Consider the following 24,253-nt stretch of genomic DNA (forward strand, 5'->3'; position numbering starts at 1 on the left):
AATGTAATCAATAGGAAAAGGTTTGTTTGTCTTTTATAATGTAATCAATAGGAAAAGGTGTGTTTGTCTTTTATAATGTAATCAATAGGAAAAGGTTTGTTTGTCTTTTATAATGTAATCAATAGGAAAAGGTGTGTTTGTCTTTTATAATGTAATCAATAGGAAAAGGTTTGTTTGTCTTTTATAATGTAATCAATAGGAAAAGGTTTGTTTGTCTTTTATAATGTAATCAATAGGAAAAGGTTTGTTTGTCTTTTATAATGTAATCAATAGGAAAAGGTTTGTTTGTCTTTTATAATGTAATCAATAGGAAAAGGTTTGTTTGTCTTTTATAATGTAATCAATAGGAAAAGGTTTGTTTTGTCTTTTATAATGTAATCAATAGGAAAGGGTGTGTTTGTCTTTTATAATGTAATCCATAGGAAAAGGTTTGTTTGTCTTTTATAATGTAATCAATAGGAAAAGGTTTGTTTGTCTTTTATAATGTAATCAATAGGAAAAGGTTTGTTTGTCTTTTATAATGTAATCCATAGGAAAAGGTGTGTTTGTCTTTTATAATGTAATCAATAGGAAAAGCATACTTTGCCATCATATTTCAGAGTTACAGTTGAAGTCGGAGGTTTACATGCACCTTAGCCAACTACATTTAAACTCAGTTTTTCACAATTCCTGACATTTAATCCTAGTAAAAATGCCCTGTCTTAGGTCAGTTAGGATCACCACTTTATTTTAAGAATGTGAAATGTCAGAATAATAGTAGAGAGAATGAATTATTCTATTCCTCCACGACAGAGCTGGTGTAACCGAGTCAGGTTTGTAGGCCTCCTTGCTCGCACACACTTTTTCAGTTCTGCCCACAAATTTTCTATGGGATTGAGGTCAGGGCTTTGTGATGGCCACTCCAATACCTTGACTTTGTTGTCCTTAAGCCATTTTACCACAACTTTGGAAGTGTGCTTGGGGTCATTGTCCATTTGGAAGACCCACCCAGCTTTAACTTCCTGACTGATGTCTTGAGATGTTGCTTCAATATATCCACATCATTTTCCTTTCTCATGATGCCATATATTTTGTGAAGTGCACCAGTCCCTCCTGCAGCAAAGACTTGTGGAGGTCTTGGCTGATTTATTTAGATTTTTCCATGATGTCAAGCAAAGAGGCACTGAGTTTGAAGGTAGGCCTTGAAATACATCCACAGGTACACCTCCAATTGACTCAAATGATGTCAATTAGCCTATCAGAAACTTCTAAAGCCATGACATCATTTTCAGGAATTTTCCAAGCTATTGAAAGGCACAGTCAACTTAGTGTCTGTAAACATCTGACCCACTGGAATTGTGATACAGTGAATTATAAGTGAAATAATCTGTCTGTAAACAATTGTTGGAAGAATGACTTGTGTTGTGCACAAAGTAGATGTCCTAACCGACTTGCCAAAACTATAGTTTGTTAACAAGGCGTTTGTGGAGTGGTTGAAAAACGAGTTTTAATGACTCCAACCTAAGTGTATATACACTTCCCACTTCAACTGTAAATCTAACATAACTTACATATAACATTCCTATATACACTCTTGAAAGAAAATGGTTCCTAAAGGGTTCTTCAGCTGTCCCCCTAGAAGAACCCTTGTTGGTTCCAGGTAGAACTCTTTTGGGTTCCAGGTAGAACTCTTTTAGGTTCCATGTTTAAAGGATTTTACATGGAACTCAAAAGGGTTCTCCCTGGAGCCAAAAAAGGGTTCTTCAAAGGATTCTCCTATGGGGACAGCCGAAGAACCCTTTTATAGGTCTTAGATTACACCTTTTTTTTCCTCCTAAGAGTGTAGAAATCAAATCCGGATATTTCAATGAATCTAATTGTAGACCTAGTCCCATTGATAGGAGCCTATAGTAACACTCTCTGAGGCTGACCTGCATGTGTATAGATCACACTGTCTGACACTCACTTTGCTTACAGTGGGAAAAAAACTGCCCATTTCCAAAAGATCTGTTTACCCCAGCAGATTACGCTCACACTCCATTGGCTTTGAATGGGGGGGCTGAATAGAGGTAAAACTTACTGGACGTTTCACAGTGCCGTTCCTGTAACATCGGGTGCTGTAACCTCGACCCCTGAGGATCTGTCAGAATGAATTAGGTCCAGAAACCTGTGGATCTTTCTTCCATTTTCAGATTTGTTTCCAACGGGGACAAACGCAGGACCTTTAAACAGGTGGGCATGTAACTATATGTGGTTCTGGGGAGAGCTGGTGAGGAAAGAAAGCAGGGACAGAAGGAATAGACAGAGAGACAGGGACAGAGATAGCTACCTAGATACACTGTAGTTAGGCTGTGGAAGGGGGCATATTTTTGGTCTATATCTACATTTTCACTCACTTTTCTAAATGAGACACTGAAGGATGTTGATGATCAGTTTCTAGACCTGGGTACCTCTGCCGGGACGGGATCAGTTTGACATGTCGCTGATACTGACTGTGTTAGACAAGTTGACGTACTTCCTGTCTTTAATTACGTTTTGCGTCAGTGTATCTCATGGCTGGTTGAAATGAGACTAGATCATTCCTCTAATCTTCATTTGGGGCCTGAGAATTACATGGTGTCAGTTTATCTCATGGCTGGTTGAAATGAGACTTTAATCTTCATTTGGGGCCTGAGAATTACATGGTGTCAGTTTATCTCATGGCTGGTTGAAATGAGACTTTAATCTTCATTTGGGGCCTGAGAATTACATGGTGTCAGTTTATCTCATGGCTGGTTGAAATGAGACTTTAATCTTCATTTGGGGCCTGAGAATTACATGGTGTCAGTTTATCTCATGGCTGGTTGAAATGAGACTTTAATCTTCATTTGGGGCCTGAGAATTACATGGTGTCAGTTTATCTCATGGCTGGTTGAAATGAGACTTTAATCTTAATTTGGGGCCTGAGAATTACATGGTGTCAGTTTATCTCATGGCTGGTTGAAATGAGACTTTAATCTTCATTTGGGGCCTGAGAATTACATGGTGTCAGTTTATCTCATGGCTGGTTGAAATGAGACTTTAATCTTCATTTGGGGCCTGAGAATTACATGGTGTCAGTTTATCTCATGGCTGGTTGAAATGAGACTTTAATCTTCATTTGGGGCCTGAGAATTACATGGTGTCAGTTTATCTCATGGCTGGTTGAAATGAGACTTTAATCTTCATTTGGGGCCTGAGAATTACATGGTGTCAGTTTATCTCATGGCTGGTTGAAATGAGACTTTAATCTTCATTTGGGGCCTGAGAATTACATGGTGTCAGTTTATCTCATGGTTGGTTGAAATGAGACTTTAATCTTCATTTGGGGCCTGAGAATTACATGGTGTCAGTTTATCTCATGGCTGGTTGAAATGAGACTTTAATCTTCATTTGGGGCCTGAGAATTACATGGTGTCAGTGTATCCAATGGGCTATTGCTAATTTCTGAGTTCAATCCATTCTGTAGAGATGTTTTCCCGTGTGAGTTCATTAGGATGCTTTTACCCATTCATGGTGTCTCTGTTCAATCTCTGTTCATTTCATAATGGAGCTGGAAGGGTTTTATTTGTGTCATTTCGGTCAGTAATATATGCAAATATATTAGCATATTGTTTGTATCAACTCAAAGCGGTAGAATTGTCTTGAGATAAAAAAATATCTGCAGTTTGAGCTCTGCATCACATGAAGACAATGGTGTTAATTACACAGAAGTAATTGTGTCCATTAGATGAGTGTTTATGTATGATCTGAGATCAGTTTAACCTCAGGCATTAAAGTAAAAGGTGTTAATTACACAGAAGTAATTGTGTCCATTAGATGAGTGTTTATGTATGATCTGAGATCAGTTTAACCTCAGGCATTAAAGTAAAAGTTGTTAATTACACAGATGTAATTGTGTCCATTAGATGAGTGTTTATGTATGATCTGAGATCAGTTTAACCTCAGGCATTAAAGTAAAAGTTGTTAATTACACAGATGTAATTGTGTCCATTAGATGAGTGTTTATGTATGATCTGAGATCAGTTTAACCTCATTGGCATTAAAGTAAAAGTTGTTAATTACACAGATGTAATTGTGTCCATTAGATGAGTGTTTATGTATGATCTGAGATCAGTTTAACCTCAGGCATTAAAGTAAAAGTTGTTAATTACACAGATGTAATTGTGTCCATTAGATGAGTGTTTATGTATGATCTGAGATCAGTTTAACCTCAGGCATTAAAGTAAAAGTTGTTAATTACACAGATTTAATTGTGTCCATTAGATGAGTGTTTATGTATGATCTGAGATCAGTTTAACCTCAGGCATTAAAGTAAAAGTTGTTAATTACACAGATGTAATTGTGTCCATTAGATGAGTGTTTATGTATGATCTGAGATCAGTTTAACCTCATTGGCATTAAAGTAAAAGTTGTTAATTACACAGATGTAATTGTGTCCATTAGATGAGTGTTTATGTATGACCTGAGATCAGTTTAACCTCAGGCATTAAAGTAAAAGTTGTTAATTACACAGATGTAATTGTGTCCATTAGATGAGTGTTTATGTATGATCTGAGATCAGTTTAACCTCATTGGCATTAAAGTAAAAGTTGTTAATTACACAGAAGTAATTGTATCCATTAGATGAGTGTTTATGTATGACCCGAGATCAGTTTTTACTCGTTGGCAGTAAAGTTAAAAGAAGAAGACGTAACACTTTCTATAAAAGTGCAGTGTTTATGTATGACCTGAGATCAGTTTTTACTCGTTGGCATTAAAGTTAAAAGAGAAGACGTAACACTTTCTATGAAAGTACAGTGTTTATGTATGATCTGAGATCAGTTTTTACTCGTTGGCATTAAAGTTCAAAGAAGAAGACTTTCTATAAAAGTGCAGTGTTTATGACCCTGACTACGGGTGTCCATAGTAACCGTATGTCGTATGGTTCTTCCTTCTATGTGCAGCTGTGACCGGAGACAGTGAGCCACCTGTGAGAGATCAACACCATGTCCCTACAGCGGATGCTGAAGCTGCTCTATGCGCTGGTGCTGTGTGTGTCCGCCAACGAAGACTTCGACTGGACCAAGAATGAACGCGGATCATTCTACTATGGCACCTTCCCAACTGGTAGGCTACCGGACAGGGAGAAATGCAGAAGTGTCTGAATCTGTCATGCTGGTGAATGAGGACCCAAAAGCGACTTGGCGAAAACAGAGTATTTAATCCAGAATAAACATTACAAAACAAAAAGCATAATACTACACGTAAAGACGAGAACAGACTGGAGACTTGATCGAGAACTGCAGGTTGCCTCGGGAAGGCACTTGAACCTAGCAGACTCAGACACCTGCTCACCACGCAGCATCTGAGGGAAACACGACACGACAGGGCAAAACATAGACACAGCACGGTGAATATAAATGAGGATCCGACGGGGCAGGTACGGGAAACAAGGAGAGAAATAGGGACTCTAATCAGGGAAAAGGATCGGGAACAGGTGTGGGAAGGCTAAATGATGATTAGGGGAATAGGAACAGCTGGGAGCAGGAACGGAACGATAGAGAGAAGAGAGAGCGAGAGAGTGAGAGAGGGAGGGGGAGAGAGAGGGATAGAAAGAGGGAAAGAACCTAATAAGACCAGCAGAGGGAAACGAATAGAATGGGAAGCACAGGGACAAGACATGATAATAAATGACAAAACATGACAGTACCCCCCCACTCACCGAGCGCCTCCTGGCGCACTCGAGGAGGAATCCTGGCGGCAACGGAGGAAATCATCAATGAGTGAACGGTCCAGCACGTCCCGAGACGGAACCCAACTCCTCTCCTCAGGACCGTAACCCTCCCAATCCACTAAGTATTGGTGACCCCGTCCCGAGAACGCATGTCCATGATCTTATGTACCTTGTAAATAGGTGCGCTCTCGACAAGGACGGGAGGGGGGGAGGGAAGACGAACGGGGGTGCGAAGAAAGGGCTTAACACAAGAGACATGGAAGACAGGATGGACGCGACGAAGATGTCGCGGAAGAAGCAGTCGCACAGCGACAGGATTGACGACCTGGGAGACACGGAACGGACCAATGAACCGCGGAGTCAACTTACGAGAAGCTGTCGTAAGAGGAAGGTTGCGAGTGGAAAGCCACACTCTCTGGCCGCAACAATAACTAGGACTCTTAATCCTGCGTTTATTGGCGGCTCTCACAGTCTGTGCCCTGTAGCGGCAAAGTGCAGACCTCACCCTCCTCCAGGTGCGCTCACAACGTTGGACAAACGCTTGAGCGGAGGGAACGCTGGACTCGGCAAGCTGGGAAGAGAATAGAGGAGGCTGGTAACCCAGACTACTCTGAAACGGAGATAACCCGGTAGCAGACGAAGGAAGCGAGTTGTGAGCGTATTCTGCCCAGGGGAGCTGTTCTGCCCAAGACGCAGGGTTTCTGAAAGAAAGGCTGCGTAGTATGCGACCAATCGTCTGATTGGCCCTCTCTGCTTGACCGTTAGACTGGGGATGAAACCCGGAAGAGAGACTGACGGACGCACCAATCAAACGACAGAACTCCCTCCAAAACTGTGACGTGAATTGCGGGCCTCTGTCTGAAACGGCGTCTAACGGGAGGCCATGAATTCTGAACACATTCTCGATAATGATTTGTGCCGTCTCCTTAGCGGAAGGAAGTTTAGCGAGGGGAATGAAATGTGCCGCCTTAGAGAACCTATCGACAACCGTAAGAATCACAGTCTTCCCCGCAGACAAAGGCAGACCGGTAATGAAGTCTAGGGCGATGTGAGACCATGGTCGAGAAGGAATGGGGAGCGGTCTGAGACGACCGGCAGGAGGAGAGTTACCCGACTTAGTCTGCGCGCAGTCCGAACAAGCAGCCACGAAACGGCGCGTGTCACGCTCCTGAGTCGGCCACCAAAATCGCTGGCGAATAGACGCAAGAGTGCCTCGAACACCGGGATGACCAGCTAACTTGGCAGAGTGAGCCCACTGAAGAACAGCCAGACGAGTGGAAACAGGAACGAAAAGGAGGTTACTAGGACAAGCGCGCGGCGACGCAGTGTGCGTGAGTGCTTGCTTAACCTGTCTTTCAATTCCCCAGACTGTCAACCCGACAACACGCCCATAAGGAAGAATCCCCTCGGGATCAGTAGAAGCCACAGAAGAACTAAACAGACGGGATAAGGCATCAGGCTTGGTGTTCTTGCTACCCGGACGGTAAGAAATCACAAACTCGAAACGAGCGAAAAACAACTCCCAACGAGCTTGACGGGCATTAAGTCGTTTGGCAGAACGGATGTACTCAAGGTTCTTATGGTCTGTCCAAACGACAAAAGGAACGGTCGCCCCCTCCAACCACTGTCGCCATTCGCCTAGGGCTAAGCGGATGGCGAGCAGTTCACGGTTACCCACATCATAGTTGCGCTCAGATGGCGACAGGCGATGAGAAAAATAAGCGCAAGGATGAACCTTATCGTCAGACTGGAAGCGCTGGGATAGAATGGCTCCCACGCCTACCTCTGAAGCGTCAACCTCGACAATGAATTGTCTAGTGACGTCAGGAGTAACGAGGATAGGAGCGGACGTAAAACGTTCTTTTAGAAGATCAAAAGCTCCCTGGGCGGAACCGGACCACTTAAAACACGTCTTAACAGAAGTAAGAGCTGTGAGAGGGGCAGCAACTTGACCGAAATTACGAATGAAACGCCGATAGAAATTAGCGAAACCTAAAAAGCGCTGCAACTCGACACGTGACCTTGGAACGGGCCAATCACTGACAGCTTGGACCTTAGCGGAATCCATCTGAATGCCTTCAGCGGAAATAACGGAACCGAGAAAAGTAACGGAGGAGACATGAAAAGAGCACTTCTCAGCCTTTACGTAGAGACAATTCTCTAAAAGGCGCTGTAGAACACGTCGAACGTGCTGAACATGAATCTCGAGTGACGGTGAAAAAATCAGGATATCGTCAAGATAGACAAAAACAAAGATGTTCAGCATGTCTCTCAGAACATCATTAACTAATGCCTGAAAAACAGCTGGCGCATTGGCGAGACCAAACGGCAGAACCCGGTACTCAAAATGCCCTAACGGAGTGTTAAACGCCGTTTTCCACTCGTCCCCCTCTCTGATGCGCACGAGATGGTAAGCGTTACGAAGGTCCAACTTAGTAAAGCACCTGGCTCCCTGCAGAATCTCGAAGGCTGATGACATAAGGGGAAGCGGATAACGATTCTTAACCGTTATGTCATTCAGCCCTCGATAATCCACGCAGGGGCGCAGAGTACCGTCCTTCTTCTTAACAAAAAAGAACCCCGCCCCGGCCGGAGAGGAAGAAGGCACTATGGTACCGGCGTCAAGAGACACAGATAAATAATCCTCGAGAGCCTTACGTTCGGGAGCCGACAGAGAGTATAGTCTACCCCGAGGAGGAGTGGTCCCCGGAAGGAGATCAATACTACAATCATACGACCGGTGAGGAGGAAGGGAGTTGGCTCGGGACCGACTGAAGACCGTGCGCAGATCATGATATTCCTCCGGCACTCCTGTCAAATCGCCAGGTTCCTCCTGAGAAGTGGGGACAGAAGAAATGGGAGGGATGGCAGACATTAAGCACTTCACATGACAAGATACGTTCCAGGATAGGATAGAATTACAAGACCAATTAATAGAAGGATTATGACATACTAGCCAGGGATGACCCAAAACAACAGGTGTGAAAGGTGAACGAAAAATCAAAAAAGAAATAGTCTCACTGTGGTTACCAGATACTGTGAGAGTTAAAGGTAGTGTCTCAAATCTGATACTGGGAAGATGACTACCATCTAAGGCAAACATGGGCGTAGGCTTGTCTAACTGTCTGAAAGGAATGTTATGTTTCCGAACCCATGCTTCGTCCATGAAACAACCCTCAGCCCCAGAGTCAATCAAGGCACTGCATGTAGCACCCGAACCGGTCCAGCGTAGATGGACCGACATAGTAGTACAAGATCTAGATGAAGAGACCTGAGTAGTAGCGCTCACCAGTAGCCCTCCGCTTACTGTTGGGCTCTGGCCTCTTACTGGACATGAATTAACAAAATGTCCATCAAATCCGCAATAGAGGCACAGGCGGTTGGTGATCCTCCGTTCCCTCTCCTTAGTCGAGATGCGAATCCCTCCCAGCTGCATGGGCTCAGTCTCAGAGCCAGAGGAGGGAGATGGTTGCGATGCGGAGCAGGGAAACACCGTTGATGCGAGCTCTCTTCCACGAGCCTGGTGACGAAGATCTACCCGTCGTTCTATGCGGATGGCGAGAGCAATCAAAGAGTCCACACTGGAAGGAACCTCCCGAGAGAGAATCTCATCTTTGACCACTGTGTGGAGTCCCTCCAGAAAACGAGCGAGCAGCGCCGGCTCGTTCCAGTCACTAGAGGCAGCAAGAGTACGAAACTCTATAGAGTAATCCGTTATGGATCGATCACCTTGGCATAGGGAAGCCAGGACCCTAGAAGCCTCCCCACCAAAAACTGAACGGTCAAAAACCCGAATCATCTCCTCTTTAAGGTTCTGGTAATTGTTAGAACAATCAGCCCTTGCCTCCCAGATAGCTGTGCCCCACTCTCGGGCCCGGCCAGTAAGGAGTGAAATGACGTAGGCAACCCGAGCTCTCTCTCTAGAGTATGTGTTGGGTTGGAGAGAGAACACAATCTCACACTGGGTGAGAAAGGAGCGGCACTCAGTGGGCTGCCCGGAGTAGCAAGGTGGGTTATTAACCCTAGGTTCTGGAGACTCGGCAGGCCAGGAAGTAACAGGTGGCACGAGACGAAGACTCTGGAACTGTCCAGAGAGGTCGGAAACCTGAGCGGCCAGGCTCTCCACGGCATGGCGAGCAGCAGACAATTCCTGCTCGTGTCTGCCGAGCATGGCTCCTTGGATCTCGACGGCAGTGTTACGGCGTCTGTAGTCGCTGGGTCCATTCCTCGGTCGGATCCTTCTGTCATGCTGGTGAATGAGGACCCAAAAGCGACTTGGCGAAAACAGAGTATTTAATCCAGAATAAACATTACAAAACAAAAAGCATAATACTACACGTAAAGACGAGAACAGACTGGAGACTTGATCGAGAACTGCAGGTTGCCTCGGGAAGGCACTTGAACCTAGCAGACTCAGACACCTGCTCACCACGCAGCATCTGAGGGAAACACGACACGACAGGGCAAAACATAGACACAGCACGGTGAATATAAATGAGGATCCGACGGGGCAGGTACGGGAAACAAGGAGAGAAATAGGGACTCTAATCAGGGAAAAGGATCGGGAACAGGTGTGGGAAGGCTAAATGATGATTAGGGGAATAGGAACAGCTGGGAGCAGGAACGGAACGATAGAGAGAAGAGAGAGCGAGAGAGTGAGAGAGGGAGGGGGAGAGAGAGGGATAGAAAGAGGGAAAGAACCTAATAAGACCAGCAGAGGGAAACGAATAGAATGGGAAGCACAGGGACAAGACATGATAATAAATGACAAAACATGACAGAATCAGGATTTCCTTTTTAAATAAAGGTCTATTACTGACAGCAAAACATAGTTATAAAAAATATATATGATCTGCAGAAAAAAAAGATAAACAAACTGCTAAAAATATACATTTAATGGCAGAAATTAAGATGTGAAAGAGAGAGGCCTACATTTTATCACAGAAATCAAGATTTTATAGCTAATACAGAAGAGAGAGAGAGAGCGAGACAGAGAGAGAGAGAGACAGACAGACAGAGACAGAGAGACAGAGAGAGAGACAGACAGACAGAGAGACAGAGAGAGAGAGAGAGAGAGAGAGAGAGAGAGAGAGACAGAGAGAGAGAGAGAGAGAGACAGACAGAGAGAGAGACAGAGAGAGAGAGAGAGAGAGAGAGAGAGAGAGAGAGAGACAGAGAGAGACAGAGAGAGACAGAGAGAGACAGAGAGAGACAGAGAGAGAGAAATTGTAAAGTATTTTCTCCCAGGAAGGAAGAGTTCCTGCTAACCTCTATATCTCTCTGAAGGGTTTTCCTGGGGGGCTGGGGGCTCTGCGTACCAGACAGAAGGAGCCTGGGACAAGGATGGCAAAGGGATGAGCATCTGGGACGTGTTCGCCCACAAGAAGGGAAAGATCTTCCTCAACGACACCGCAGACCACTCCTGCGAAGGATACTACAAGTTCAAGGTGAATAGACTGATTAGACGGTAGACGCATTATCCCCATGTAGTCAGAAGTAGTGCACTGCAAAGTGAATCGGGAGCCATTTGAGATTTGAACCATATGGCTCCGTCACAATTGACACCCTTGACATGACATCATCAATATCTCCTTAGGATGACATCACCTTGATGAAGGACATGAAGTTTAACCACTACCGTTTCTCCATCTCCTGGCCAAGGATATTTCCCAACGGAATCAAAGGTAAATGCACCATACCTCATAGACCAGATTCCCCACTGAACATACCTCATACTCTCCACTGAATATACTTCATAGTCCAGATTCTCCACTGAATATACTTCATAGTCCAGATTCTCTACTGAACATACTTCATGGACCAGATTCTCCACTGAACATACTTCATAGTCCAGATTCTCTACTGAACATACTTCATGGACCAGATTCTCCACTGAACATACTTCATAGTCCAGATTCTCTACTGAACATACTTCATGGACCAGATTCTCCACTGAACATACTTCATAGTCCAGATTCTCTACTGAACATACTTCATGGACCAGATTCTCCACTGAACATACTTCATAGTCCAGATTCTCTACTGAACATACTTCATAGTCCAGATTCTCTACTGAACATACTTCATAGTCCAGATTCTCTACTGAACATACTTCATAGTCCAGATTCTCTACTGAACATACTTCATAGTCCAGATTCTCTACTGAACATACTTCATAGTCCAGATTCTCCACTGAACATACTTCATAGTCCAGATTCTCTACTGAACATACTTCATAGTCCCGATTCTCTACTGAACATACTTCATAGTCCAGATTCTCTACTGAACATACTTCATAGTCCAGATTCTCCACTGAACATACTTCATAGTCCAGATTCTCTACTGAACATACCTTTTAGTCCAGATTTTCCACTGAACATGCCTTTTAGTCCAGATTCTCCACTGAACATACCTTTTAGTCCAGATTCCCCACTGAACATACCTTTTAGTCCAGATTCCCCACTGAACATACCTTTTAGTCCAGATTCCCCACTGAACATGCCTTTTAGTCCAGATTCCCCACTGAACATACCTTTTAGTCCAGATTCCCCACTGAACATACCTTTTAGTCCAGATTCCCCACTGAACATACCTTTTAGTCCAGATTCCCCACTGAACATACCTTTTAGTCCAGATTCCCCACTGAACATACCTTTTAGTCCAGATTCCCCACTGAACATGCCTTTTAGTCCAGATTCCCCACTGAACATACCTTTTAGTCCAGATTCTCCACTGAACATACCTTTTAGTCCAGGACAAAGCTAAATAATCTGTGTCCGGGAAACAGGCCCTATTCGTTCTCGTGAATGTTATAGCTACTGGTAATGTCCATTTCTCTTCTCCAGCTGATCACATCAATGAGAAGGGAATTAAATACTATGATGACCTGATCAACATGCTCCTGGACAATAACATCACACCAATAGTCACCCTGTACCACTGGGATCTGCCACAGGTGGGTACTGACTGACTGGCTGACTGGGTACTGACTGACTGACTGGCTGACTGGGTACTGACTGACTGGCTGACTGGGTACTGACTGGCTGACTGGGTACTGACTGGCTGACTGGGTACTGACTAGCTGACTGGGTACTAACTGACTGGCTGACTGGGTACTGACTGACTGGGTACTGACTGACTGGGTACTGACTGACTGACTGGCTGACTGGGTACTGACTGGCTGACTGGGTACTGACTGGCTAACTGGGTACTGACTAGCTGACTGGGTACTGACTGACTGGCTGACTGGGTACTGACTGACTGACTGGGTACTGACTGACTGACTGACTGGGTACTGACTGACTGACTGACTGACTGACTGGGTACTGACTGACTGACTGACTGGGTACTGACTGACTGACTGGGTACTGACTGACTGACTGGGTACTGACTGACTGACTGACTGGGTACTGACTGACTGGGTACTGACTGACTGACTGACTGACTGACTGACTGAGTACTGACTGACAGACTGACTGACTGGGTACTGACTGACTGACTGACTGGCTACTGACTGACTGACTGGGTACTGACTGACTGACTGACCGACTGACTGACTGACTGACTGGCTACTGACTGACTGACTGACTGGGTACTGACTGACTGACTGACTGGGTACTGACTGACTGGGTACTGACTGACTGACTGACTGACTGACTGACTGACTGACTGACTGACTGGGTACTGACTGACTGACTGACTGACTGACTGACTGACTGACTGACTGACTGACTGACTGACTGACTGACTGACTGACTGACTGACTGGGTACTGACTGACTGACTGAGTACTGACTGAATGACTGGGTACTGACTGACAGACTGGGTACTGACTGACTGACTGGCTGACTGGGTACTGACTGACTGACTGGGTACTGACTGACTGGCTGACTGGATACTGACTGACTGACTGACTGACTGACTGACTGACTGGGTACTGACTGACTGACTGACTGACTGACTGACTGGCTGACTGACTGGGTACTGACTGACTGACTGAGTACTGACTGAATGACTGGGTACTGACTGAATGACTGACTGGGTACTGACTGACAGACTGGGTACTGACTGACTGGCTGACTGGGTACTGACTGACTGGCTGACTGGGTACTGACTGACTGGCTGACTGGGTACTGACTGACTGACTGACTGACTGACTGACTGACTGACTAACTGACTGGGTACTGACTGACTGACTGGCTACTGACTGACTGACTGGGTACTGACTGACTGACTGACTGGGTACTGACTGACTGACTGACTGACTGACTGACTGACTGACTGACTGACTGACTGACTGACTGACTGACTGACTGACTGACTGACTGACTGGGTACTGACTGACTGACTGACTGACTGGCTGACTGACTGGGTACTGACTGACTGACTGAGTACTGACTGAATGACTGGGTACTGACTGAATGACTGACTGGGTACTGACTGACTGGCTGACTGGGTACTGACTGACTGACTGGGTACTGACTGACTGACTGACTGACTGGGTACTGACTGACTGACTGACTGGGTACTGACTGACTGACTGACTGGGTACTGACTGACTGCTGACTGACTGGTGTGACTGACTGACTGACTGGGTACTGACTGACTGACTGGGTACTGACTGACTGACTGGGTACTGACTGACTGACTGACTGTACTGACTGACTGACTGGGTACTGACTGACTGACTGGGTACTGACTGACTGACTGGGTACTGACTGACTGACTGGGTGACTGACTGACTGACTGACTGACTGACTGACTGACTGACTGACTGGGTACTGACTGACTGACTGACTGACTACTGACTGACTGGGTACTGACTGACTGACTGACTGACTGGGTACTGACTGACTGACTGACTGGGTACTGACTGACTGACTGGGTACTGACTGACTGACTGGGTACTGACTGACTGACTGACTGGGTACTGACTGACTGGGTACTGACTGACTGACTGACTGACTGACTGACTGACTGGTACTGACTGACTGACTGACTGGGTACTGACTGACTGACTGACTGACTGACTGACTGACTGACTGACTGTACTGACTGACTGACTGACTGACTGACTGACTGACTGGCTACTGACTGACTGACTGACTGGGTACTGACTGACTGACTGACTGGGTACTGACTGACTGGGTACTGACTGACTGACTGACTGACTGACTGGGTACTGACTGACTGACTGACTGACTGACTGACTGACTGACTGACTGACTGACTGACTGGGTACTGACTGACTGACTGAGTACTGACTGAATGACTGGGTACTGACTGACTGACTGGGTACTGACTGACTGACTGGCTGACTGGGTACTGACTGACTGACTGGGTACTGACTGACTGGCTGACTGGATACTGACTGACTGACTGACTGACTGACTGACTGGGTACTGACTGACTGACTGACTGACTGACTGACTGACTGACTGGGTACTGACTGACTGACTGGGTACTGACTGACTGACTGAGTACTGACTGAATGACTGGGTACTGACTGAATGACTGACTGGGTACTGACTGACAGACTGGGTACTGACTGACTGGCTGACTGGGTACTGACTGACTGGCTGACTGGGTACTGACTGACTGGCTGACTGGGTACTGACTGACTGACTGACTGACTGACTGACTGACTGACTAACTGACTGGGTACTGACTGACTGACTGGCTACTGACTGACTGACTGGGTACTGACTGACTGACTGACTGGGTACTGACTGACTGACTGACTGACTGACTGACTGACTGACTGACTGACTGACTGACTGACTGACTGACTGGGTACTGACTGACTGACTGACTGACTGGCTGACTGACTGGGTACTGACTGACTGACTGAGTACTGACTGAATGACTGGGTACTGACTGAATGACTGACTGGGTACTGACTGACTGGCTGACTGGGTACTGACTGACTGGCTGACTGGGTACTGACTGACTGGCTGACTGGGTACTGACTGACTGGCTGACTGACTGACTGACTGACTGACTGACTGACTGACTAACTGACTGGGTACTGACTGACTGACTGGCTACTGACTGACTGGGTACTGACTGACTGACTGACTGGGTACTGACTGACTGACTGACTGACTGACTGACTGGGTACTGACTGACTGACTGACTGGGTACTGACTGACTGACTGGCTGACTGGGTACTGACTGACTGACTGGGTACTGACTGACTGACTGGGTACTGACTGACTGACTGACTGGCTACTGGCTGACTGACTGACTGGGTACTGACTGACTGACTGGGTACTGACTGACTGACTGACTGACTGGGTACTGACTGACTGGGTACTGACTGACTGACTGGGTACTGACTGACTGACTGACTGGGTACTGACTGACTGACTGACTGGGTTGTGACTTACTGACTGACTGGGTAATGACTGACTGACTGAGTACTGATTGACTGACTGGGTACTGACTGACTGACTGGGTACTGACTGACTGACTGACTGGGTACCGATTGACTGACTGGGTACTGACTGACTGACTGGGTCCTGACTGACTGACTGGGTACTGACTGACTGACTGACTGACTGACTGGGTACTGACTGACTGACTGACTGACTGACTGACTGGGTACTGACTGACTGGGTACTGACTGACTGACTGACTGGCTACTGACTGACTGACTGACTGGGTACTGACTGACTGACTGACTGGGTACTGACTGACTGACTGGGTACTGACTGACTGACTGACTGGGTACTGACTGACTGACTGGGTACTGACTGACTGACTGACTGGCTACTGACTGACTGACTGACTGGGTACTGACTGACTGACTGACTGGGTACTGACTGACTGACTGACTGGCTACTGACTGACTGACTGACTGGGTACTGACTGACTGACTGACTGGGTACTGACTGAGTGACTGACTGACTGACTGACTGGGTACTGACTGACTGACTGACTGGGTACTGACTGACTGACTGGCTGACTGGGTACTGACTGACTGACTGGGTACTGACTGACTGACTGACTGACTGACTGGCTACTGGCTGACTGACTGACTGGGTACTGACTGACTGGGTACTGACTGACTGACTGACTGGGTACTGACTGACTGGGTACTGACTGGGTACTGACTGACTGACTGGGTACTGACTGACTGACTGACTGACTGGGTACTGACTGACTGACTGACTGGGTACTGACTGACTGACTGACTGGGTTGTGACTTACTGACTGACTGGGTAATGACTGACTGACTGAGTACTGATTGACTGACTGGGTACTGACTGACTGACTGGGTACTGACTGACTGACTGACTGACTGGGTACCGATTGACTGACTGGGTACTGACTGACTGACTGGGTCCTGACTGACTGACTGGGTACTGACTGACTGACTGACTGACTGACTGACTGACTGACTGACTGACTGGGTACTGACTGACTGACTGACTGGGTACTGACTGACTGGGTACTGACTGACTGACTGACTGGCTACTGACTGACTGACTGACTGGGTACTGACTGACTGACTGACTGACTGACTGACTGACTGGGTACTGACTGACTGACTGGCTGACTGGGTACTGACTGACTGACTGACTGACTGACTGACTGACTGGCTACTGGCTGACTGACTGACTGGGTACTGACTGACTGACTGGGTACTGACTGACTGACTGACTGGGTACTGACTGACTGACTAGGTACTGACTGACTGACTGACTGGGTTGTGACTTACTGACTGACTGGGTAATGACTGACTGACTGAGTACTGACTGACTGACTGGGTACTGACTGACTGACTGGGTCCTGACTGACTGACTGGGTACTGACTGATTGACTGACTGGGTACTAACTGACTGACTGACTGGGTACTGACTGACTGGGTACTGACTGACTGATTGACTGACTGGGTACTGACTGAGTGACTGGATACCGATTGACTGACTGGGTACTGACTGACTGATTGACTGACTGGGTACTGACTGAGTGACTGGGTACCGATTGACTGACTGGATACTGACTGACTGACTGCGTACTGATTGACTGACTGGGTACTGACTGACTGACTGACTGGGTACTGATTGACTGACTGACTGGGTACTGACTGACTGACTGGGTACTGACTGACTGACTGGGTACTGATTGACTGACTGGGTACTGACTGACTGACTGGGTCCTGATTGACTGACTGGGTACTGACTAACTGACTGACTTGGTGCTGACTGACTGACTGACTGACTGATTAACTGACTGAGTACTGACTGACTGACTGACTGAGACCTGACTGACTGGGTACTGATTGACTTAACTGACTGACTTGGTGCTGACTGACTGACTGACTGACTGACTGACTGACTGACTGACTGACTATGTGACCTATAGTCACCTTCCTCCCTGTTACCACCCAGGTCTTGTGTGACCTATAGTAACCTTCCTCCCTGTTACCACCCAGGTCTTGTGTGACCTATAGTAACCTTCCTCCCTGTTACCACCCAGGTCTTGTGTGACCTATAGTAACCTTCCTCCCTGTTACCACCCAGGTCTTAATTAAGTGACCTATAGTATCCTTCCTCCCTGTTACCACCCAGGTCTTGTGTGACCTATAGTAACCTTCCTCCCTGTTACCACCCAGGTCTTGTGTGACCTATAATAACCTTCCTCCCTGTTACCACCCAGGTCTTAATTAAGTGACCTATAGTATCCTTCCTCCCTGTTACCACCCAGGTCTTGTGTGACCTATATTGACCTTCCTCCCTGTTACCACCCAGGTCTTGTGTGACCTATAGTAACATTCCTCCCTGTTACCACCCAGGTCTTAATTAAGTGACCTATAGTATCCTTCCTCCCTGTTACCACCCAGGTCTTGTGTGACCTATAGTAACCTTCCTCCCCGTTACCACCCAGGTCTTGTGTGACCTATAATAACCTTCCTCCCTGTTACCACCCAGGTCTTAATTAAGTGACCTATAGTATCCTTCCTCCCTGTTACCACCCAGGTCTTGTGTGACCTATATTGACCTTCCTCCCTGTTACCACCCAGGTCTTACAGGAGAAGTACGGTGGATGGCAGAACGCCAGCATGGTGAACTATTTCAACGACTTTGCCAACTTATGCTTTGAGCGGTTTGGTGACAGAGTCAAATACTGGATCACCTTCAACAACCCCTGGGTAAGACAATACATTACCCATAATACATGATCATAACACATTATCCAAAATACATTATCAACAACACATTGTAAATAACACATTATCCATAACACATCCGTAACACATTATCCGTAACACATTACCCATAACACATTATCCATGACACATTACCATTAATACATGATCCATAACACATTATCCAAAATACATTATCAACAACACATTGTATATAACACATTATCCATAACACATCCGTAACACATTATCCATAACACATTACCCATAACACATTATCCATGACACATTACCATTAATACATGATCCATGACACATTACCCATAACACATTATCCATGACACATTACCCATAATACATTATCCATGACACATTACCCATAATACATGATCATAACACATTATCCAAAATACATTATCAACAACACATTGTATATAACACATTATCCATAACACATCCGTAACACATTATCCGTAACACATTACCCATAACACATTACCATTAATACATTATCCATGACACATTACCATTAATACATTATCCATAACACATCCATAACACATTATCCATAACACATTACCCATAACACATTATCCATGACACATTATCCAAAATACATTATCCATAATACATTGTATATAACACATTATCCATAACACATTATCCATAACACATTACCATTAATACATGATCCATAACACATGATCCATAACACATTACCATTAATACATGATCCATAACACATTATCCATAACACATTATCCATAATGCATAATCATAACATGTGATCATAACACATTATCCATAATGCATAATCATAACATGTGATCATAACACATTATCCATAATGCATTATCCATAATTCATTATCCATAATACATTACCCTAACATGTGATCATAACACGTTATCCATAATACATAATACATAATCCATTATCCATAATACATTATCCTAACATGTGATCATAACATATTATCCATAACACATTACCCATAACACATTACCCTAACATATGATCAAAACACATTATCCATAATGCGTGATCATAACACATTATCCATAATGCATAATCATAACATGTGATCATAACACATTATCCATAATGCATAATCATAACATGTGATCATAACACATTATCCGTAATGCATTATCCATAATTCATTATCCATAATACATTACCCTAACATGTGATCATAACACGTTATCCATAATACATAATACATAATCCATTATCCATAATACATTATCCTAACATGTGATCATAACATATTATCCATAACACATTACCCATAACACATTACCCTAACATATGATCAAAACACATTATCCATAATGCGTGATCATAACACATTATCCATAACACATTGCCCTAACATATGATCATAACACATTATCCATAATACATTATCCATGATACATTATCCATGATACATTACCATACGCATTATAATAACACATTATCCATAATACATTATCCATGATACATTATCCATAATACATTACCATACGCATTATAATAACACATTATCCATAATACATTATCCATAACACGTTATACATAACACATTATCCGATTGACACACAGGCTGTGTTCCAAATGACACCCTATTCTCCATATAGTGCACTAATGTTTACCTGGGCCCATAGAACTCTGGTCAAAGTAGTGCGCTATATAGGGAATAGGGAGCCAGGGCTCATAGGACTCTGATCAAAAGTAGCACACTATATAGGGGATAGGGTGCCATTTGGGAGACACTGTATATGAACCATAATCCTCCAGAAGACTACTGTAGATTAGCTTCACCATGAACCAGAGCCAAATACATGTGTCCAATACTGTAATTAGGCTTAAGTACTTCAAAGTATTTGACACAATGTAGTTTGACTCAGGACTTCCCTAAACATCATATTTAAATAAGTCTTAATGTACAGGAATGCAGTGTGTAGTATCTGTGTTTGTAGTCTATTACTGTGGAGGGCTATGAGACTGTAGTCTAGTGATGTGGAGGGCTATGAGACTGTGTTTATAGTCTAGTGATGTGGAGGGCTATGAGACTGTAGTCTAGTGATGTGGAGGGCTATGAGACTGTAGTCTAGTGATGTGGAGGGCTATGAGACTGTAGTCTAGTGATGTGGAGGGCTATGAGACTGTAGTCTAGTGATGTGGAGGGCTATGAGACTGTGTTTATAGTCTAGTGATGTGGAGGACTATGAGACTGTGTTTATAGTCTAGTGATGTGGAGGGCTATGAGACTGTAGTCTAGTGATGTGGAGGGCTATGAGACTGTGTTTATAGTCTAGTGATGTGGAGGGCTATGAGACTGTAGTCTAGTGATGTGGAGGGCTATGAGACTGTAGTCTAGTGATGTGGAGGGCTATGAGACTGTAGTCTAGTGATGTGGAGGACTATGAGACTGTGTTTATAGTCTAGTGATGTGGAGGGCTATGAGACTGTGTTTATAGTCTAGTGATGTGGAGGGCTATGAGACTGTGTTTATAGTCTAGTGATGTGGAGGGCTATGAGACTGTAGTCTAGTGATGTGGAGGGCTATGAGACTGTAGTCTAGTGCTGTGGAGGGCTATGAGACTGTGTTTATAGTCTAGTGATGTGGAGGGCTATGAGACTGTGTTTATAGTCTAGTGATGTGGAGGGCTATGAGACTGTGTTTATAGTCTAGTGATGTGGAGGGCTATGAGACTGTAGTCTAGTGATGTGGAGGACTATGAGACTGTGTTTATAGTCTAGTGATGTGGAGGGCTATGAGACTGTGTTTATAGTCTAGTGATGTGGAGGGCTATGAGACTGTGTTTATAGTCTAGTGATGTGGAGGGCTATGAGACTGTGTTTATAGTCTAGTGATGTGGAGGGCTATGAGACTGTGTTTATAGTCTAGTGATGTGGAGGGCTATGAGACTGTAGTCTAGTGCTGTGGAGGGCTATGAGACTGTGTTTATAGTCTAGTGATGTGGAGGACTACGAGACTGTGTTTATAGTCTAGTGATGTGGAGGACTACGAGACTGTTTTTATAGTCTAGTGATGTGGAGGGCTATGAGACTGTAGTCTAGTGACGTGGAGGGCTATGAGACTGTGTTTATAGTATAGTGATGTGGAGGGCTATGAGACTGTGTTTATAGTCTAGTGCTGTGGAGGGCTATGAGACTGTGTTTATAGTCTAGTGATGTGGAGGGCTATGAGACTGTGTTTATAGTCTAGTGATGTGGAGGGCTATGAGACTGTGTTTATAGTCTAGTGATGTGGAGGGCTATGAGACTGTGTTTATAGTCTAGTGATGTGGAGGGCTATGAGACTGTGTTTATAGTCTAGTGCTGTGGAGGGCTATGAGACTGTGTTTATAGTCTAGTGACGTGGAGGGCTATGAGACTGTGTTTATAGTATAGTGATGTGGAGGGCTATGAGACTGTGTTTATAGTCTAGTGATGTGAAGGGCTATGAGACTGTGTTTATAGTCTAGTGATGTGAAGGGCTATGAGACTGTGTTTATAGTCTAGTGATGTGGAGGGCTATGAGACTGTAGTCTAGTGATGTGGAGGGCTATGAGACTGTGTTTATAGTCTAGTGATGTGGAGGGCTATGAGACTGTGTTTATAGTCTAGTGATGTGGAGGGCTATGAGACTGTGTTTATAGTCTAGTGATGTGGAGGGCTATGAGTCTGTAGTCTAGTGATGTGGAGGGATATGAGACTGTGTTTATAGTCTAGTGATGTGGAGGGCTATGAGACTGTGTTTATAGTCTAGTGATGTGGAGGACTATGAGACTGTGTTTATAGTCTAGTGATGTGGAGGGCTATGAGACTGTGTTTATAGTCTAGTGATGTGGAGGGCTATGAGACTGTGTTTATAGTCTAGTGATGTGGAGGGCTATGAGACTGTGTTTATAGTCTAGTGATGTGGAGGACTATGAGACTGTGTTTATAGTCTAGTGATGTGGAGGGCTATGAGACTGTGTTTATAGTCTAGTGATGTGGAGGACTATGAGACTGTGTTTATAGTCTAGTGATGTGGAGGGCTATGAGACTGTAGTCTAGTGCTGTGGAGGGCTATGAGACTGTGTTTATAGTCTAGTGATGTGGAGGGCTATGAGACTGTGTTTATAGTCTAGTGATGTGGAGGGCTATGAGACTGTAGTCTAGTGCTGTGGAGGGCTATGAGACTGTGTTTATAGTCTAGTGATGTGGAGGGCTATGAGACTGTGTTTATAGTCTAGTGATGTGGAGGACTATGAGACTGTGTTTATAGTATAGTGATGTGGAGGGCTATGAGACTGTGTTTATAGTATAGTGATGTGGAGGGCTATGAGACTGTGTTTATAGTATAGTGATGTGGAGGGCTATGAGACTGTAGTCTAGTGATGTGGAGGGCTATGAGACTGTGTTTATAGTCTAGTGCTGTGGAGGGCTATGAGACTGGAGAACATGCACCTGGACTGAAGCTGAGGGGCACTGGGGCCTACAAAGCTGCCCACCACATTATCAAGGTAATCACTAATTGTTTATAATATAATTATATTTAATATTGTGAGTAATCTAATACCATATATATTGGCCTAGTGTACCGTCCCCCTGATACAGACTAATATATCATTTGAACAGGCACATGCTAAGGTTTGGCACACCTATGACACTCAATGGAGAAGCAAACAGAAAGGCTTGGTTGGGATCTCGTTGTTGGCAGACTGGGGGGAGCCAGTGGACATCACCAACCAGAGAGACATCGAGGCAGCAGAGAGATATGTCCAGTTCTACATGGGCTGGTTCGCTACACCCATCTTCAACGGGGACTACCCTCAGGTCATGAAAGACTACATAGGTAAGTCACGTATTGTCACAGCTAGGATTTCCACGAACAACCCACAGGGTTTAAATGAAGCTTGCCCACTAGCCTGAGGCTAGTACTGTTCAGACCAGGCTAATAAAAAATGTACCCAACTAGCCCACTAGCCTGAGGCTAGTACTGTTCAGACCAGGCTAGTAGAAAATGTACCCAATTAGCCACCTAGCCTGAGGCTAGTACTGTTCAGACCAGGCTAGTAGAAAATGTACTCAACTAGCCCACTAGCCTGAGGCTAGTACTGTTCAGACCAGGCTAGTAGAAAATGTACCCAACTAGCCCACTAGCCTGAGGCTAGTACTGTTCAGACCAGGCTAGTAGAAAATGTGCCCAACTAGCCCGCTAGGCTGAGGCTAGTACTGTTCAGACCAGGCTAGTAGACAATGTACCCAACTAGCCCACTAGCCTGAGGCTAGTGCTGTTCAGACCAGGTTAGTAGAAAATGTACTCAACTAGCCCACTAGCCTGAGGCTAGTACTGTTCAGACCAGGTTAGTAGAAAATGTACTCATTTAAATGTACTCAACTAGCCCACTA

General features: G+C 45.0%; 1 pseudogene; it reads left to right on the forward strand.

The window, feature by feature from the left end:
* The first annotated feature begins 2,052 nt into the window (after positions 1 to 2,052).
* LOC124019698 overlaps positions 2,053 to 24,253 on the forward strand; it is a 32,192-nt pseudogene continuing 9,991 nt past the window's right edge.

This window comes from Oncorhynchus gorbuscha, unplaced genomic scaffold (assembly GCF_021184085.1).
Source record: "Oncorhynchus gorbuscha isolate QuinsamMale2020 ecotype Even-year unplaced genomic scaffold, OgorEven_v1.0 Un_scaffold_655, whole genome shotgun sequence".
Lineage (NCBI taxonomy): Eukaryota > Metazoa > Chordata > Actinopteri > Salmoniformes > Salmonidae > Oncorhynchus > Oncorhynchus gorbuscha.